Genomic DNA, 15,712 nt, shown 5'->3' on the forward strand with positions numbered 1-15,712 from the left:
TAGCTCACTCAACAGGGTAATGCACTGTATGTTCTGATGGACTCCTCTTTAGAGTTGTGGCATGTGGCCAAATATAAAGGCAGCACATCTTCATTATTGCATTATTGCTGGTTCTTATTCCTTGTGTTTATACAACTCGTGCAGGTTTTGATGGCTTTTTTTAAAAAAATATATTTACATAAACCACTTTATTGTGCTAGCATTTTTTCAATAGAAAACATAAATGTTGGGTTACGAAAAGATTTTATTTTTTTTAGCTGTGGACTTTTGATTTGTTTTTTGGTTTGTTTGTTTGTTTTTTAAGACCATACACATTTTTACTTCTTAGGAAAACAGAAATAATGTTGTGTTGGGGGAACTTTAAAAGTTACTTTATTATAAAATATGAATCAAAACACAATAAAAACACATAAAAAGAGTCACTATCTCTTAGAGACTATTTAGGAAGTCAGCTGTGTGCTTTTGGTAGTATGTAGTGTTGAATATGTGCAGAGAGATCATGACTGGAAGATGAAATTATCCCTACTGAAGAGTACTAGACATCTGAACAAAAATAACACTTAATTAGATTTAGACATGATATGTATTCACTTTGCTGACTTTGGCTTTTATTGATTCTTTATAATGGGTTAAAAGTATAGGGCGATATCTCAAACCACCTTAGGTAGGGCTTTATGACTGCCTCAGGTCTCATTGTTAGCATTCGTACAGCTATTTACCTCCATCAGTAATGAACAGGCTAATGGGTCAGCAAATCTGACTGTATACGGATCTCTCGGGACCGTTTTCATTCAGTCTTCATCAGAAGCTGACTTCCACGTGTGGCCTAAGTGATCCAAGTGTCTCTGTATGTAGAACAGTTGTCAGATGCGTAACAAGGTAATCAGAAAATTAGTTGTGTGCAAATTACATTAAAAAATTATAATTTTTATAATAATGCTATATATAATCCTGTGTGTGTGCTATAGCATCCCTCAGAACAACGGTGTGATGGAAAAGAAACGTGGCGCTGTAATGCTTATGGTTACAGGACCGATTTTCAGCATAGTCCATCATCTGCAGCTGGAACTAGATTTTAAAGCAGCAGAGATTCTACCTGCACTCAGATACTGTCTGTCAAAACACATCCAGAATCCCAGAGGACTTCAGCATTTTGGGTGCTAAGCTTGCGTGGAAATTCAGCGGTAAATGTCACAGGAGGAACAGATGGGCATCAAGCACTTTAGTAAATTCTGCTTATACTTTGGTGAGCGGAAGACTTTGACATTTCTACCCTAATTATAGGTACTAAGTACCTAAACATTTGACCAGAGAGCTTTTGAAAACCTTGTCTTAAAATATTTCCCATTCAGAAGTGATTAGCCAACACAGATTTCAATTTAAATTTTAATTAAGGCTTATTTGTTATGTACAGTATTAGCTTGCAACACTTTTTTTTTTTTAAAAAAAAAGATGTTATCTTTATAGAATTGACTTATTTGGAAACTTAACATAAGCTTTCAAGCCCACAGAAAATATGGTGATGTGTTTCTGTTTAAAATATATTTTAAAAAGTAATTCACTGTAAAATATTTTTGCAGTACTACTTTAGAAATGATTTTGGATAGTTTTGATAAGAACCCCTTAATCCCCGACCCTAAAATCTAGACATACAAAAGCTTACAGGAATACAGTTTCAGTACTACTGGGGTTTTTAGCCATGCAGTTGCCTCGTGACCTGATTATCACTTTGAAAACATCTGGGTTGAAGAGTGGCAGGAAAAACATATCAGTGCTCATATATGAAGCAGCCCCGGTCCTGCACATAAACGGACACAGAGTGTCTGTTGACTTCAACACACGTTTTGGACAGGGCAGGTACTTGGAACATTATAATTTCATCCCTGAATGACTGTTGGGGTAGTTTTGCTGATCATAATACCTCAAAAATTTAATTTTTAAGAAGTGCCTGTCCAGTCAGTCTTGAATTTATTGAGATAATGAGTGGGTTTCTTTCAGTGCCGTACTGTTCTGTGTGCTTTATGTAGATTGCATGGCTCTAATTAAATCCATGCAACGGCTGTGCTTTATGCTGTTATTAAACAGAAGAGTGTTAAAATTGATTTAAGAGGCTTTAGAAACAGTTACTCTGCAGAGGTGGAGTGACCAGGAGTCACTGCTTCGGCAGAAACAGAACGTGTACCCAATCTTCTTCCTAGCAGTTCTGGACTGATTAAAAAATAATCCCCATGTTTCATGTATCTCAGGCGCAGAGTGAGACTTCCAGGAAATCAGCTGAAGATTTACAAAGAGGAAAGAAAACCAGGCTAAAACCAAATGTAAAAAAACCCGAAAAACTGTGGTGTTGGCGGTTACTGGCAAGTGGTATGAAAAGATGAGAGGGTCTCTTGCCATAAGTCAGGTCTGAACCCAAACCCTTCGCTGTTCTGACAGCTGGCAATGCTTTAAATATATCTCGTGGGGCATTAGTATGTAATGCTCACTGCCCTGAGTGTGCTCTGTTGGTCCATCGAGCTGTTGCCGTATGTGAGAGTTCTTTATCAGACACCAGCTTGGCTGGGAGGAAGGAGAGAAGGGAACGAGCAGACACACTGGGTCAAGCTCTCATTGCTGACCTTAACATGAAGCTATATGGTCAAAGTGGAGTAGTTGGGTGGCTTGCTACCGGCACCTTATTTCTGTTCCCTCTGGCCCCTTCCCTCTGAGAAGAAGAGAGCACGTGGGGATATGAATGAGAAGGAGAAGGAGCCCGAGGAGATGATAGAAACTCTCACAGTTTATCATCAATCACATTTTTGAATGGATTTAAACATGGATTTGACATTGTGACTTAAAATTTTGGTATCTGTCTTACCTCTCAGAAGAGAGAGAAATGTGTGGTGAGAGCTGGAGAGAAATGAATAGAAGACAGAAATATGGAAACACGGAGGGAAACTGGAGAGGAAAATGTTCAGACAAAAAGGAAGAGTAAAGTAGAGAGACGGCAATGAAAAAGGGAATCACAGCAGCAAAAAATATATTTAAATCACTTTAAAAGCACCAGTATATTATTCTCTTGGAAGCATGGACACCTCTTGGTTGGCATATGAGTTACATCAAACTCAGCAGTTATTTTCTAGAGGGGAACATGTGACTGCTAAGCTTGTAGCAGATGAAAATGGAGAAAGGTTACCGTCACTAACCCAGTAACCAAGAGTTAAGCAAAAGGTAGTGGTGAGTACTAATGGAAATCTTGCCCCTCCAAGGAAGAAGGGGAAATGCTGGGATATACTAGCTGGAGGTTCGGCTTAGAGCTTGATCCAAAGCCCATTCTAATGGGTGAAGAGATTCTCCACTGATGCTGAAGGTCTGTCAGGAAAACAGTCCCTCCCTTTCTCTTCCTTACTTCTCCCTACCAGCCATCCAAAGGCTTCTGTTAGAATGGCTTTTTTCCTGACTTCTTTGGTTTTCTATCCGAAGATGCTAGATGTATTCTGCACCTGCTGGCTGACCTGGAGGCCCCTCTGCTTTGTGCATTGGTGAACAAGGTATATGTGAAACCACAAGAAGGCTAAAAGCATGAAAGAAAAAATACAAGGAAATAATCTGTTTTATCTGTAGTTCCATAGTTTGTGAGAGCCTAAGCTCCCGAAGGAAAGAAAGCTTCATTTTTACTTAAAGAGGAAAAGGAGATATTCTCTTGTAGATAAAATTATTACTGCTGAGTGTTGAAGAAAAACACCAAACATTTTGAGACTTGATAATATGCGAATCATCAACACTGGGAGAAGTGTCTGCAAGATGATTTGAGTTTCAAGGATGTAAATGTACTTCATTGCTCTGATTTAGTCACCCTTGGTCATTCAGGATGTAAGTGGAAACTGATCTCATTTAGGAAATCATTGAGAGGAGATGAGTCCGAGGACTTGATTCTATCTTATCTTGACACACCACAGTTAATAAAGGAAGGCAATTATTATGTTTTCTGGGATGTACCCTCATCTGAGGCATTGTTAATAAACATTAAAGGGCTAGTTCTTCAAAGATGTTTAAACACCTAGCTCCCATTGATTTCAATAAAATGAGGCATCTAAGTGCCTTTAAAAATCTGACCTTAAATGTCATCAGGAAAAAGTGAAGCGAAAGATAAGCAGGTTCTAAAAGAATATCAAGGGACTGCAGGCATATGATTCCGGTGTGCTCCTGCTTATTACATTTTATATGTATGGGATGTCTGCACATTATAAACCCAACAAAGATGCAAACAAATGATCCCCACCTATACTGCAGAAAGCATCAAATTGCTATCACTTCTCCAGTCATCTCTCAGACATCTTTTACAGAACATGCTGTATGGATTGAGATAAGAAGCAGGAAAGCAGCAAACCCAACGATATCCCCTCTACTCCCTTCAGCCTCTCTGAGCAAGCCCCACTCCCAGCGCCAGGCATGACCCTCCTTTTCCCTTCCCCAAGGTACTTCGTAAGTTGTTCACCCAACTCTGTATGACAAGTAAACGGTTGGTCACAGCCCTAATTACAACTGGTTTTGTTACTCAAACATATTCTTTCAGTTAGAGGAAAATACCTTGCTCTGAAGATTAGCCTTATCGAGAAGGTACAGCATGTGTGACATAGTCCCAATGTGATAAATAGATAGATAGACAGGCACTGGCATAAAAATGTTCACTTTTTTTTTTTTTTCCTTTTTGAGGAAAAATCCTTAACTAGAAAATATCATGTTGGTTTGTCACTACCTTGTCAGGTTTGTTGCATTTTAATACAAGACAGAAAGTGAGAGGGAAGGAGGTTGCCTTGCTGTTTGTGTTTCTTTCATGGTTAAGCCAACTATGCTGCTAACCTACTTCTTGATAAATATTGCTCAGCTACTTCTCCTTGGGATAAAGGAAATGAAAACAAACCCTCCACAGATAACAATAATTCCCAAAGAAGAGATTTTCAAATTTAAAGGCTAAACTAAAATTTAAAATGATTTTCCAAGATTTCCAACCTAGATTCCCTGTCTTACTCTCAGTGCATTTGTCCTTTTAAAGGAACCAATATGTTTGTATAACTGATGTGAAACAAGCTTGACTCCAAAAAGATTTAACTTAATATCTGGCTAAGCATTCAGAGGGTAGTCCATCTGTAGAATGTACATTAAGGACCCTGGCTAGAGCGCAGCTAGTCACGTATGATATCAGGCACACAAATGTGACGTGATGCCCATATACTCTTGAGCATAATTCAAAGTGCCATGAAGCTCTATGGGTAGAGAAGCTATAAACACAGTTGTCACAAATGAGAAAGACTACAGGGTTATATTCAGACTGAAGAATGAAGAAGCATTAGAACCAGCCATCACGTCTTAATGAAATCGTTAATTAGGATATTATGGAATTTAGTATCTGTCCAGCAACCTTGCAGCATGCTTTTAATTAACTATTTCTTCACCAAAATCTAAGACAGACTCAGAAGTGGTGCAGACAGCCCTTTGTATATATACAAATACAATCAAAATGATGTTACTTTTTTTCCCACTGGATTTTTTAAATCTTCCCCCCCCGCTTCTAAACAGACCAGCACAGAACATGCTATTATCTGCTGCTTACAGGAATAAGCACAAATTTAATCTACATAATCATCAGTCTTTCTTTATGTAAAAATGATTAGTAAATAGGGTTTTTAAGCAACTGTTTAGATTACTCATTGGCATCATAGATTAACTTATTTCTAAAACACTTGATTTTATCACTCTGCCTAATGATTTGTCTCATGATTTATTGGCTAATATGATGAATCATGTTAGATTTATTGTTTATCCTATAAATAGTGCAACAAATCATTAAACAGTGATAAAACCCAGCAGTTTCACAAGAAAGTCTACCTATGTTGGCTTCATGTACAATGTGTTTGTGTTGTACAGTAATTTGATGGTTCTGTTTTCAGCTTTATGGTATCAAGTGAATAGGCATCTCCGTTTAAATTAAATGGTTTTACAGAATAATACTGAAGTCATAATCTTATACTCCAGCTATATTTATTTTATACAGAAAAATAAAGCCTAATGTCTGATGCATGGTAAATCTGTGAATTTATTCACAATAATAAATGTAATATTCTTTCTTAGAAACACCTTAAATATAATGGCAGTTTTTCATATTTTAGCATGTCAGCTATGTTTTTCTTGCTATGGTTTCAAGCTGCAGTTGACAAAAATGTTGCTTCTATCCTAGTAATTTTAGAGATACAAGCCCATCTCGTTTAGTAGCTTAGCTGAAAGGCTAGTGTGGGATATTGGTGAACTGAATATATGAAATTTGGCATTCAGATAATGGGAGTGGTCTTTTTTTTTTTTTTTAACATAATGGCTTCTCTTGTTGCAGACGTAGCTGTCTGCCTGTATACATTAGGAATGAAAGGACAGAAAATAAAAGTAATATTCTTGAAAATTCCCTGAGGTCATCAGTGGGTTAGGATAGATGCGGTCATGATGATATTATATTCTGCAGTAGTAGATTTGCAGTATTGTAAATTGAATTATTTGGACTGTAATGGTCAAACTTTATTGCTAACTGGGCCATTTACCTTCTTTTCATCTCAAGGTATTGCCACACCCTGTCATGCCTCACCTGTTGCAGAAAAGCTCACTGTGCCTTCATTAAATCTGTTGTTTCACACACAGCACCCCCCAACAACACCTGTTAACGTAGGGTGTGCTTGGGACAGCTGATCAGCACTTTCAAAAACTAAGATATACTGGAAACATCAGCCTTCCCTCGTAAATCCTCCGATACAAAGCGCTGAACTGGTGAAGTACAGCTGTGCTATGCCCACACAAGAGTAGCAGATTTGCATGTCTCATGGTCCACATAATATTTGTGCACAGCCCATTAGTTCTGCACAAGGCTGTGACACAGGAGGTGGCAGAGAAAAGTAGCATCTGAGAGCAGAGTGCTCCTACTGGTTGTCCCAAGTACTCCTATTGCCCTGGACAAAAACCAATGGGAATGGGATGTGGGACAAATGCCATATCCTACCTGGACAGCTGCATGGTGCCTGAGGCTGTAGTTGGGCACCTTTGTTAAACGTTTTCTTTTTTTAATGCACCACAAGATCTTGGTTTGTTTGAGGAGATAATCTGGGATGAGCAAGATTAAACAGAAGGTCAAAGAGTAAACCTCTGGCCAGGTTTTAACAAGTCCAGCTCTCCTTTGGCCACCATTATGTCAGCAGCGTTGGCTACTCGATTTACTTGCTTGCACAACAGTCAATTATAGCGAGTTCATTTACTGGTTCCATCTACCTTTCTCGTAGGTGCTGTGCAGCCCGGGCACTCGGACTTGCCCCCCGTGCCAGGTGCTTGTTCGGCTACTTGTTCCGGTCTGTAGAAGAGCACACACAAATTGGCAGAATCTGCGCAGCAAGACTCTGAAAATCATCTCCAGTGACCCAGAAAGCTTCATAGCAAGAAGAAGAATTCCTGCTCCTTGTCATTGTGATTATGGAGATGTGGGAAGCAGGTATGCACGTATGGCATGGCCTAATGAAGTAAATGTGCTTTGTTTGTTAACTAACTGGGCACGGCTCTTCAGTGGAAACCACTGCAGTGCATAAGATGCACTGTGAAGAGTAAGGTCGTCTTTCTGTGTATTGGATGTTTATTTTATTTGTAGAAGAGTGCTGAGCACAGCTCAACAGTTTACCAGTCTTGGGCAACTGTAGCATTTTAAAAACGTGTGGAAATATTACCTGACTGCTTTCTGTGTTACTCCAGTCCAGCTGTCTCTGGCCTCTTTGTAACTTAGTGGTAATGTGCTTTATGAAAAGGAAGAGGAAGAACAACAAATGCGAGACTTTGAAGGGGCTAGAAAGAAATAAAGCTTCTAGGGCTACTCTTAAGGGAAAACTGACAATGTCTGTGGGTCAAAGTCTAGAAAAAATGAAGTTAGATGAAAGGTTGGCAGTAAATGAGATGGCTGCTTAGGGTTGTGATTTTGGTCTGTCCAATTATTAAATCCAGGAAGCCAACCTTTATGACAGAAGCCAGAAAAGAAAATGTGCTTTTGTGGGCACGTTTTATTCCATGTGTGTACCAGTATTGCAAATTTGTCCTTTGGTATAGGACAAATGCCCCTTATTTTGTATTAGCAGGGAAAGTAAAGCTGTGGGTCTTTTAAGCCTCCGGTGTAATCCCAGGCAGCACTAGCGCTAATTTTCCTCCAGACAAGCCTTTTAGTCCTCAGTGTGTTTCCAGATAAATATTCTTGGGGTTTTTAGAGGAATCTTTTGGGAAAGTTTCCTGGAATCGCTCTAGATCTGGAGGTAGAACTGTGGAAGAGGAGGAAAACAGAATGAAAACACTGAATTAAAGGAAAGGGGCTTTAAAAGCATAAAAGTTATCATTTAACACAGAAGGACAGAGTGGTTTATTATACTGCACCAAAGAGCTAGAAAGACCCTACTTTATAAATGATGACATAGGCTTACCTCAAACTAGGGTAAAGGTTATTGCATTAAAGGTTTAAAACCTAGGACATTCATGTTCCTAGAGTAGGTGCATAAATCTGAGACATTTTTAATTTCACTATGTAAATAAATCTCTTAAGAAAAATAAAATTGTATTGCTTTGAGTCATTTGCCATAAACCCTTTTAATTTGATTTTGATTGATAGCTATATCCCTTGCATTAGAACTTTTTGAAAAATTTTTAAGGTAAGTAATTACTCACTCCCTCTGGGTGATGTAAAGTTTTTGAATTGCAAGGATGTGTTACTCTTGTATAAAATATAACTTGCAAATATTTTCATATTATAATTACATTTTGCCTTTATCTTTCATAGCATTTGTTCATCTTTCCTGCCATCCTTTCAAACTCCACGATGTGACTGATTGATGCAATAAGTGCAGTAAATTTTAATTCTGATTTTCGGGACTGGATTTGTCAATCAATACTGTTCACTGGAATAATTCAGTAATTGTCTCTAATTTCTTAGACCTTTTTTCTCTCTCTTTCTTTTTTACTTAATAATTTAGGAGTGAAAGTTCTCTAACAGCTACCTTTCAATTTGAAGTTTGATGTTCATAAGCTGAAGGATGATTGCCTTTTGTTTGCATCCCCTGTGAACACAGCTCTAGTTTGGCAACAGTGACTGTCAGTAGACTGCTATTACTCAACCTTTGCTCTTACCCCCTTCCAGTCCACAGCCCAGATGCCCCAAAACAGAACAAGCCACATCTTCGAGAAATAAAGGCACACAGGGAGCACGGGTAACCAGCAGTACATGCTCCAAACCAGACAGATCAAATTAATTCTGTGGAGAGGACTGGATTATATAAACACATTACGTATGTCAGATACCAACATAGGACATTATTCTGTCTTATTCACAGGAGATTCTGCTAGTGTCAATAAGAGGTTTACAGAAAGATGTAAAGTGACATCATCAAGTAGTAACTAATGTTTTAGTTAGCACCATTATTATTTCATATACCGCATTACCTGATGGGAAAAACCCATTAACTTTAAAACCACAGTTGTGTGCTCTCTATTTCTCCTTGTTTGTTCTCCTTTCAACCTCCCTATCAGCTTTTAACATCAATCAACAAATTCATCCTTTTCCAGATGAATAATGATCCCCTGCTGACTGGCATATCTGTCTGGAGAACAAGAAATGTAGCAAAGCTGATCCCGAGGCAGCTCTGTTATCTGGGGCACAGACCTTGGGAATTCAGGGGAAACATCTAGAACAGGTAAATTAGAATGATACCACAATTAACCTAAATTTTCCTAGTTCTTCTACTTGTACGTAACTCTATCAGTTATGTCCTGGCACAGGAACTCAACATTCCCAATATCCACCTACTAAGTACTGGGGCCCTTGCAGACCCCAGCCTCCCCCTGCCGTGCGTGCCGCAGCTCTGTGTTTTAGGCCTGCAATTCAGAAAGATGATCCCTTTTCTCTGCACAGCCAAAATTATGGACTTGCCATCTCAGTGAAGATAATAAGAACTGACTGGCCTAAATTGGACTCGTATTCTTAGTGCGTTTTTGGCAACATCATTCCCGTCCCTCAGAAACAGCCCACATTCCATTCCTTGTTACTCAACATCAGCATCGGGGTAGATGTGTCCCCAATGCAGTGGCTTCCCAAACATCTACAGTGATGCAATGATGAGCACTGCTGATAACACCAACTGTCTGGAAACCGTGTCTCCCCAGCAGTTCCCCTGCCCTGATCCCACAGTAGGTGCTGGATGCATCCCTGTTTCTTCCGGCAGATGGAAGCTTTTGCTTGCATGCAAACCCAACCCTGCTCCTTGTGCAGCGTGTATGAAAGCATTCCTCCAAATGGAATTCCAAAATAAATTATTCCAAAATAAAACAAGCCAGTTTTCCTCCATCAGGCTCGAAAACGCCATTTCAACATGGCATCACTGAGGGTCCTTGCAGCCCCTTTTTCCAGTAGCTTGCTATAAGTCCTCGTTTGTACGCAGTAGCTTGCGTCAGCCACTAGCATGACAGCCACAGCTATGCTCCTCCCTGCCTCAGGTTCAAGTGGGGTTTTTTTTGTCTGTAAAGATAAGCTTGAAAGACTGCTCTCTGCAGCTTTGTTTAGACTATAAAACAACCTTTTATCTCTCTGGCCAGTGACCAGAGTACTTGCAGTCGGGGATGCAGCCTGCCCAGTCCCGCCGTTCCTCCGAGTGATAACCAGAGTGGTACTCAGTACATTTGCCCTTGGTCTGAGACTTTATTTTTTTCTTCTCTCCTTCCCTCTATGAAAGTAGAAATAGTTATTTAATAAATATCCAAGTGGGTTCTAGCTTCAAGGGTGACGTGCATTTAATGTGGCTTATGCTATATTATTCTTGCTTAACTTTGAGCTTTTGATTTAGCATTCTAGTTTAGCAGTGGTATTCCACAGGGGATATTGTTGGTTTCCAAATCTTTTGTCAGAGTAATTGAGCATAACATCTTTGCAGGTTTGTGTTTCAAAAGATGCATTATCTTTTCTTATCCATTTGTTCTATCAAAGCTATTCAAAACTTTAGGCTTTACAGATCCTTTGAAAAAATTTGAGGTTTAGGGCTGATAATTTATGTTTCTGCTGAATTTGCTACTCTGTATGTGATGATTAATACACTTCTCTCCATAAATAAGAAAAGATTATATCTGTGAATTGGTAACAAAACAGAAGAATTTCATTAAATTCTGTATTTTGTAAGATACTTCCATCCTTTTAATTCTTTATAAATTAAACCACTTCCATGTCTGGCTGGCTGAAGAATGAATGTCACATATAAGATATCTCCCTTAAATATTTTCTTGAAAGTAATCTATATGATTTACAACATATTGCAATTAACATTGACCTTTTGTCTGCTTCAAAAGAATGTGAGAAACAGTTTTTCTGACATCAAAGAGATTTTCTAAATTTCCAAAAATATTCCTGATGAAAGTTGTTCTGACTGGAAAAAATATGTCACCTTCATTTAAAAGTTACGGCACACTTGATAGATTATCTGCCTCTTTCCTAACCTTAGTTCATGCACAAAAGTGGATTTAAAAAGACACTTGCAAATAATCATCTTCCAGAAAATGCAGATCCTCAGAAGTCAAAATTAAGAATCCTGTATTTATCTTTTAAGATCAACTGACAATTCATTCAAGATCTGGAGGCTGCTATTTACTCTTCCATTTCTTTCCAGCTACTTCATTGCCGACCTACAGCTGCAGTTGAGATTTCAACAAATTTAGTCCCCCTTTTCATTCAAAATAAATTAAATGAAAATAATAAAGTTGTTTCCACAAATCTGCATATTCAACTTTATTTTACAGATTATTTATATCAATATACTTTAGACCTATGGACAGTTTGCCAAATATTTGCTGTATCTGTAGCTCCCAATATTTATTATTCACTCTGAATGTGGAATGACATTGTATTACTCCCTAGATGACTCTGTCAAGTTTACAAGATGACCGTGTAAAATCTTGTTGTAGAGGATTATTTCTTAGAAATACTGGGTTGGGGGGTGGAGGTGTGTGTTTTGGGGGTTTTGTTGTTTGATTTTATATTTTTTTTCCCATCAGTTGCCTATGAAAATGTTTGTTGAAAGCAGATAAAGGGGCTGTGAATACAATCAAATTGTTTAATGTGGTAAGATGTGGAGTCCTGCTCCTCTTTATTTGCTTACTCTTTGCTCTTCACTGCTTTGGTCCCCTTCTAGGGGTTGGCAAGGGTGCTCTGGCCAGTGTCCTGCCAATCGTGACAAGTTCAAGCGGTGTCCCTCTGGTCACTTGGCTGAAGTAAACTCTTTTTGTGGCAGCCCTGACTTTGATGGCAAAGTATTAACTGTTCGGTTGAGGGAGGGGAGGAAAGATCAGAGCACGAGTTAGGCCAGCTGCCAGCTACACTAAAATTACTTCTATAACCACTCCAATATGTGTACCAGAATTTAGGGACTCCGATATATTCAGACAGAACAGTTTTACACAAAGGGTAGTTGAAATACGGTCTGGAACAAACTGCCGAAGTCAGCAGTAGAAGCAAATAGTGTAAATCAGTTCAAGGAGGAGTTTTTGAAGAAGGCGGGGGGAAGAGCAGAGAGCTACTAGCTACAAGTTCAAGTTTCAGATGATGAAACACAGATTGATTTGTATTTCCTGAGGTTATGAGGGCAGGTCTTCATGGACCATATCATCCTCTTTGGGCTGTTAAATGTTCGTATGTACTTTTGTGCTACGTTTCATTCTCTTTCAGTTTGGAGTGATGCTTTTTTCCCCACTCTCTTGCTCGTACAGTCTCTTTAGATAATGTCTCACTGAGTGGAATGCATACCACAGAAACTGTTTCCTAGTTTCTCGGTGAACTACACCGAAGTCAGCACAACCATTTAGTTACAGTGATGTAACCAAGCACACTTTTCAGCTTACAGGCATATAAATTTGCAGGCGTTGTGTTGTTTCCCGGGAAGGACCTCCAGACCATGATACAATATTTATGTCTACTCACTGTAATGGTAAAGCAGTTTTAACTACGAAATCAAACATGGAAGTGTTTTAGCTGTTTCAGGGTGCCACTGATCTCAGCACTGTTACGCCAATGGGATGAAAGGTGTATATCGCAAGAGGGGACAGAACAGAAACCTGGGATGGGGCAGGAACAAATCCACTTTGCTACTTTTCAATGATGAGTCTGTATTTTCCAGTCTTGGGGCCGGTGACATGTTCTTGTTGAGAACAGAAATCCTACCGTGAAGCATTTTGGTGGGTTTTTTTTGTTAAAATTTCAGTAAGTGTATTAACAATTTTGCATGTCACAGAGTCCCTTTGCCTTCTCCCCCATTTGTGACCCAACTGCATTGCTCTTTTGGTGGAGTGCTGAGATAACTCCCCTGACCCTACAGGAGTCCTTCTTCTAAAAGGCTTGGGAGATCAGCCAAGGGCCTGATTCTGCCAGCTGTTGTGCTCCATAAACATCATATGTCAGCTTAAGCTGAAATTTTTCCACAGCTTGCTGGATTGAGCTTTGCCTTCCATTTTACCTAGACTTTTTTTTTTAAAAAATAAATAAGCATCTTAAATGACGTAGATTGCCATTACTAATACGGCACGAGGAAAGTGGTTTCTGTTTTATTTCAATCTTTAGTTTGTAAGTCATAGGTTGTGCTAGGTAACTAGTTTAGGTAATATTTTCAGTAGAGATTTTTCAAGTGTACAAGTTTCACCCTTCTTTAAATTATCTTTTATTGTGGTTATGATATGCAAAACACTATTTAATTTATGTTGATGTAAGTAAGAACTCAAAATGCAGATTCTCACCGAGATTCCCTGTGCCTTGGATTTCTTGTTTAAAGTAACATATATTTTCACTGAGATTTTTGTGAGTATTTCCAACACCTCCTGCCTCAGCATAACATTAAAAAAACACTCTCTATTCATTCGTTACTGTACCTATTGGTGTGGTAAAGGGCACAAAATACCTCTTAATGCTTCCCACTTTCTTCCTGCGCTCACAGTCCTGTTGGACATCAGAAGCGCAGTTCCATAAGAAAGAAAAACAATAAGAAAATTATCTGAACTTTGTAAATGACCAGAAGGGTTTGGTTCTTGCTTCACAGAAATTCATAACCTGTGTTGGCACAATCTCTGTTCCCTGCTTCTTAGCTGTGGATGTGCTGGTATTGTGTTTAAAGCCCAGCAGAGCAGTAGCAACAAGACAGAGCTGGCCTTACAGAAACAGAGCAGCCAGATGATTGGATCCCATTTCCCACAGGTTTCTAAGTCTGCAACTGAAACTGTCTTGTAACTCTATTAGGAAAGACCTACGGTGATCAATAGAAGCAACAAGGCCACACAAGTACGTCTCAGAGCACAATGAAAATTGCACATCCCGTGGTGCTCAAGGGACTTAATATTTTTCAGTGATTTTTCTCACCCCATCCCTTGCCCTTGTTTACAGAGCAGTTCTTCAGTCTCATGCAGCTTTACTGTGAAATGTAACTGCACTTGTTCATTATCATAGTTTACTCAAAAAATCTGTTCTGTTCATTTCCTAAGGTTTTAGGTAACGCAGATTATTAAAAAAAAAAAAAAAAAAAAAAAAAGTTGTCTTTAGTTTTGTAACGATTGGTTTATATTTTGGAGTGGCATTCTGCAGTTCAAAGAGAGGATGTCTGCCCTGGTGAGACAAGAGGGCAGCAGTCCCTTATCCCTCGCTCTTGTTTGAGGCAAGGGACAAGGTCAGGATTAGGGGTATGGTTTTCTTGGAGCTGGCTGCCGGTAGACCCACAGATTCAAGGGTCACAAGCTGACAGAACACTCTCTCAGATGTTCTGATCTGGGTGGATCTCAGATGACATTAGAAATGACATTGGTATTTATCTACAAACGTCTGACCAGACCAGCATTTTTGTGGCTCCAGTTACTATGGTCTCCTCTTTAACATTAGATGGAGAACTAGATCCTTGTTGTGGGTGGAAGCAGAAGGGGAAATGATCCGTGCTATTTATTACTGCCTTTTGTACAGCTGTTTATTTTCTACAGAGTTAATTTCCTAGTTATTCCAGGGCTGGACCCTAACAACTGAATAGAACAGAAATTCCAATACGAGGTCATGAGAAGGTAATTGGCATTCCCCACCCCTGAATCCTTCTATGAAATGAATAAGATGGAGTCCTGAGAATGAGGTGAAAAATCCTGTGAGGTGTTCTGGGAGACTGAAGAGGCTGTTTTGCCAGACGGAGATGACCACAAAAGGCACGGGGAAGTGCAGCACAACAGGAGTTACTGCAGGATTCCCAGGTAAATTCATGAAGTTGTATCCAACTGAAAACTTGTCTTTCAATTATGCTTTTTCTTCTCTGTATGACTGGGACAATTAGTAATGGGGATATATTCAATTAGATTAGGAAAACTGTTGAAAAGTTTGAATGAGTATCTGGAACTTTGATTAACTATGGATCAGAAAAATAGCTGTAATAGTCTTTCAGAACGGCTTTTCACATTTTGGTGCTTCTAAACCATCTGTGGATAACTAGCAACAAAGGATTTGATCCCACATATCTAAGCTCTGAAGTAGTCTCATGGAAATTAGTTTTGCTTAGATGGACTTTTTCTCAGGAACTTCCAGAAATGAGTCTTATTTTAGTGATAACTAAGAGACTGCTTGTTCTAGTACATAATTACTTTTTGTTTGCTGTTATGCACCCCCTACGATATATAGTTT

This window comes from Falco peregrinus, chromosome 14 (genome assembly GCF_023634155.1).
Source record: "Falco peregrinus isolate bFalPer1 chromosome 14, bFalPer1.pri, whole genome shotgun sequence".
NCBI classification, from domain to species: Eukaryota; Metazoa; Chordata; class Aves; order Falconiformes; family Falconidae; genus Falco; species Falco peregrinus.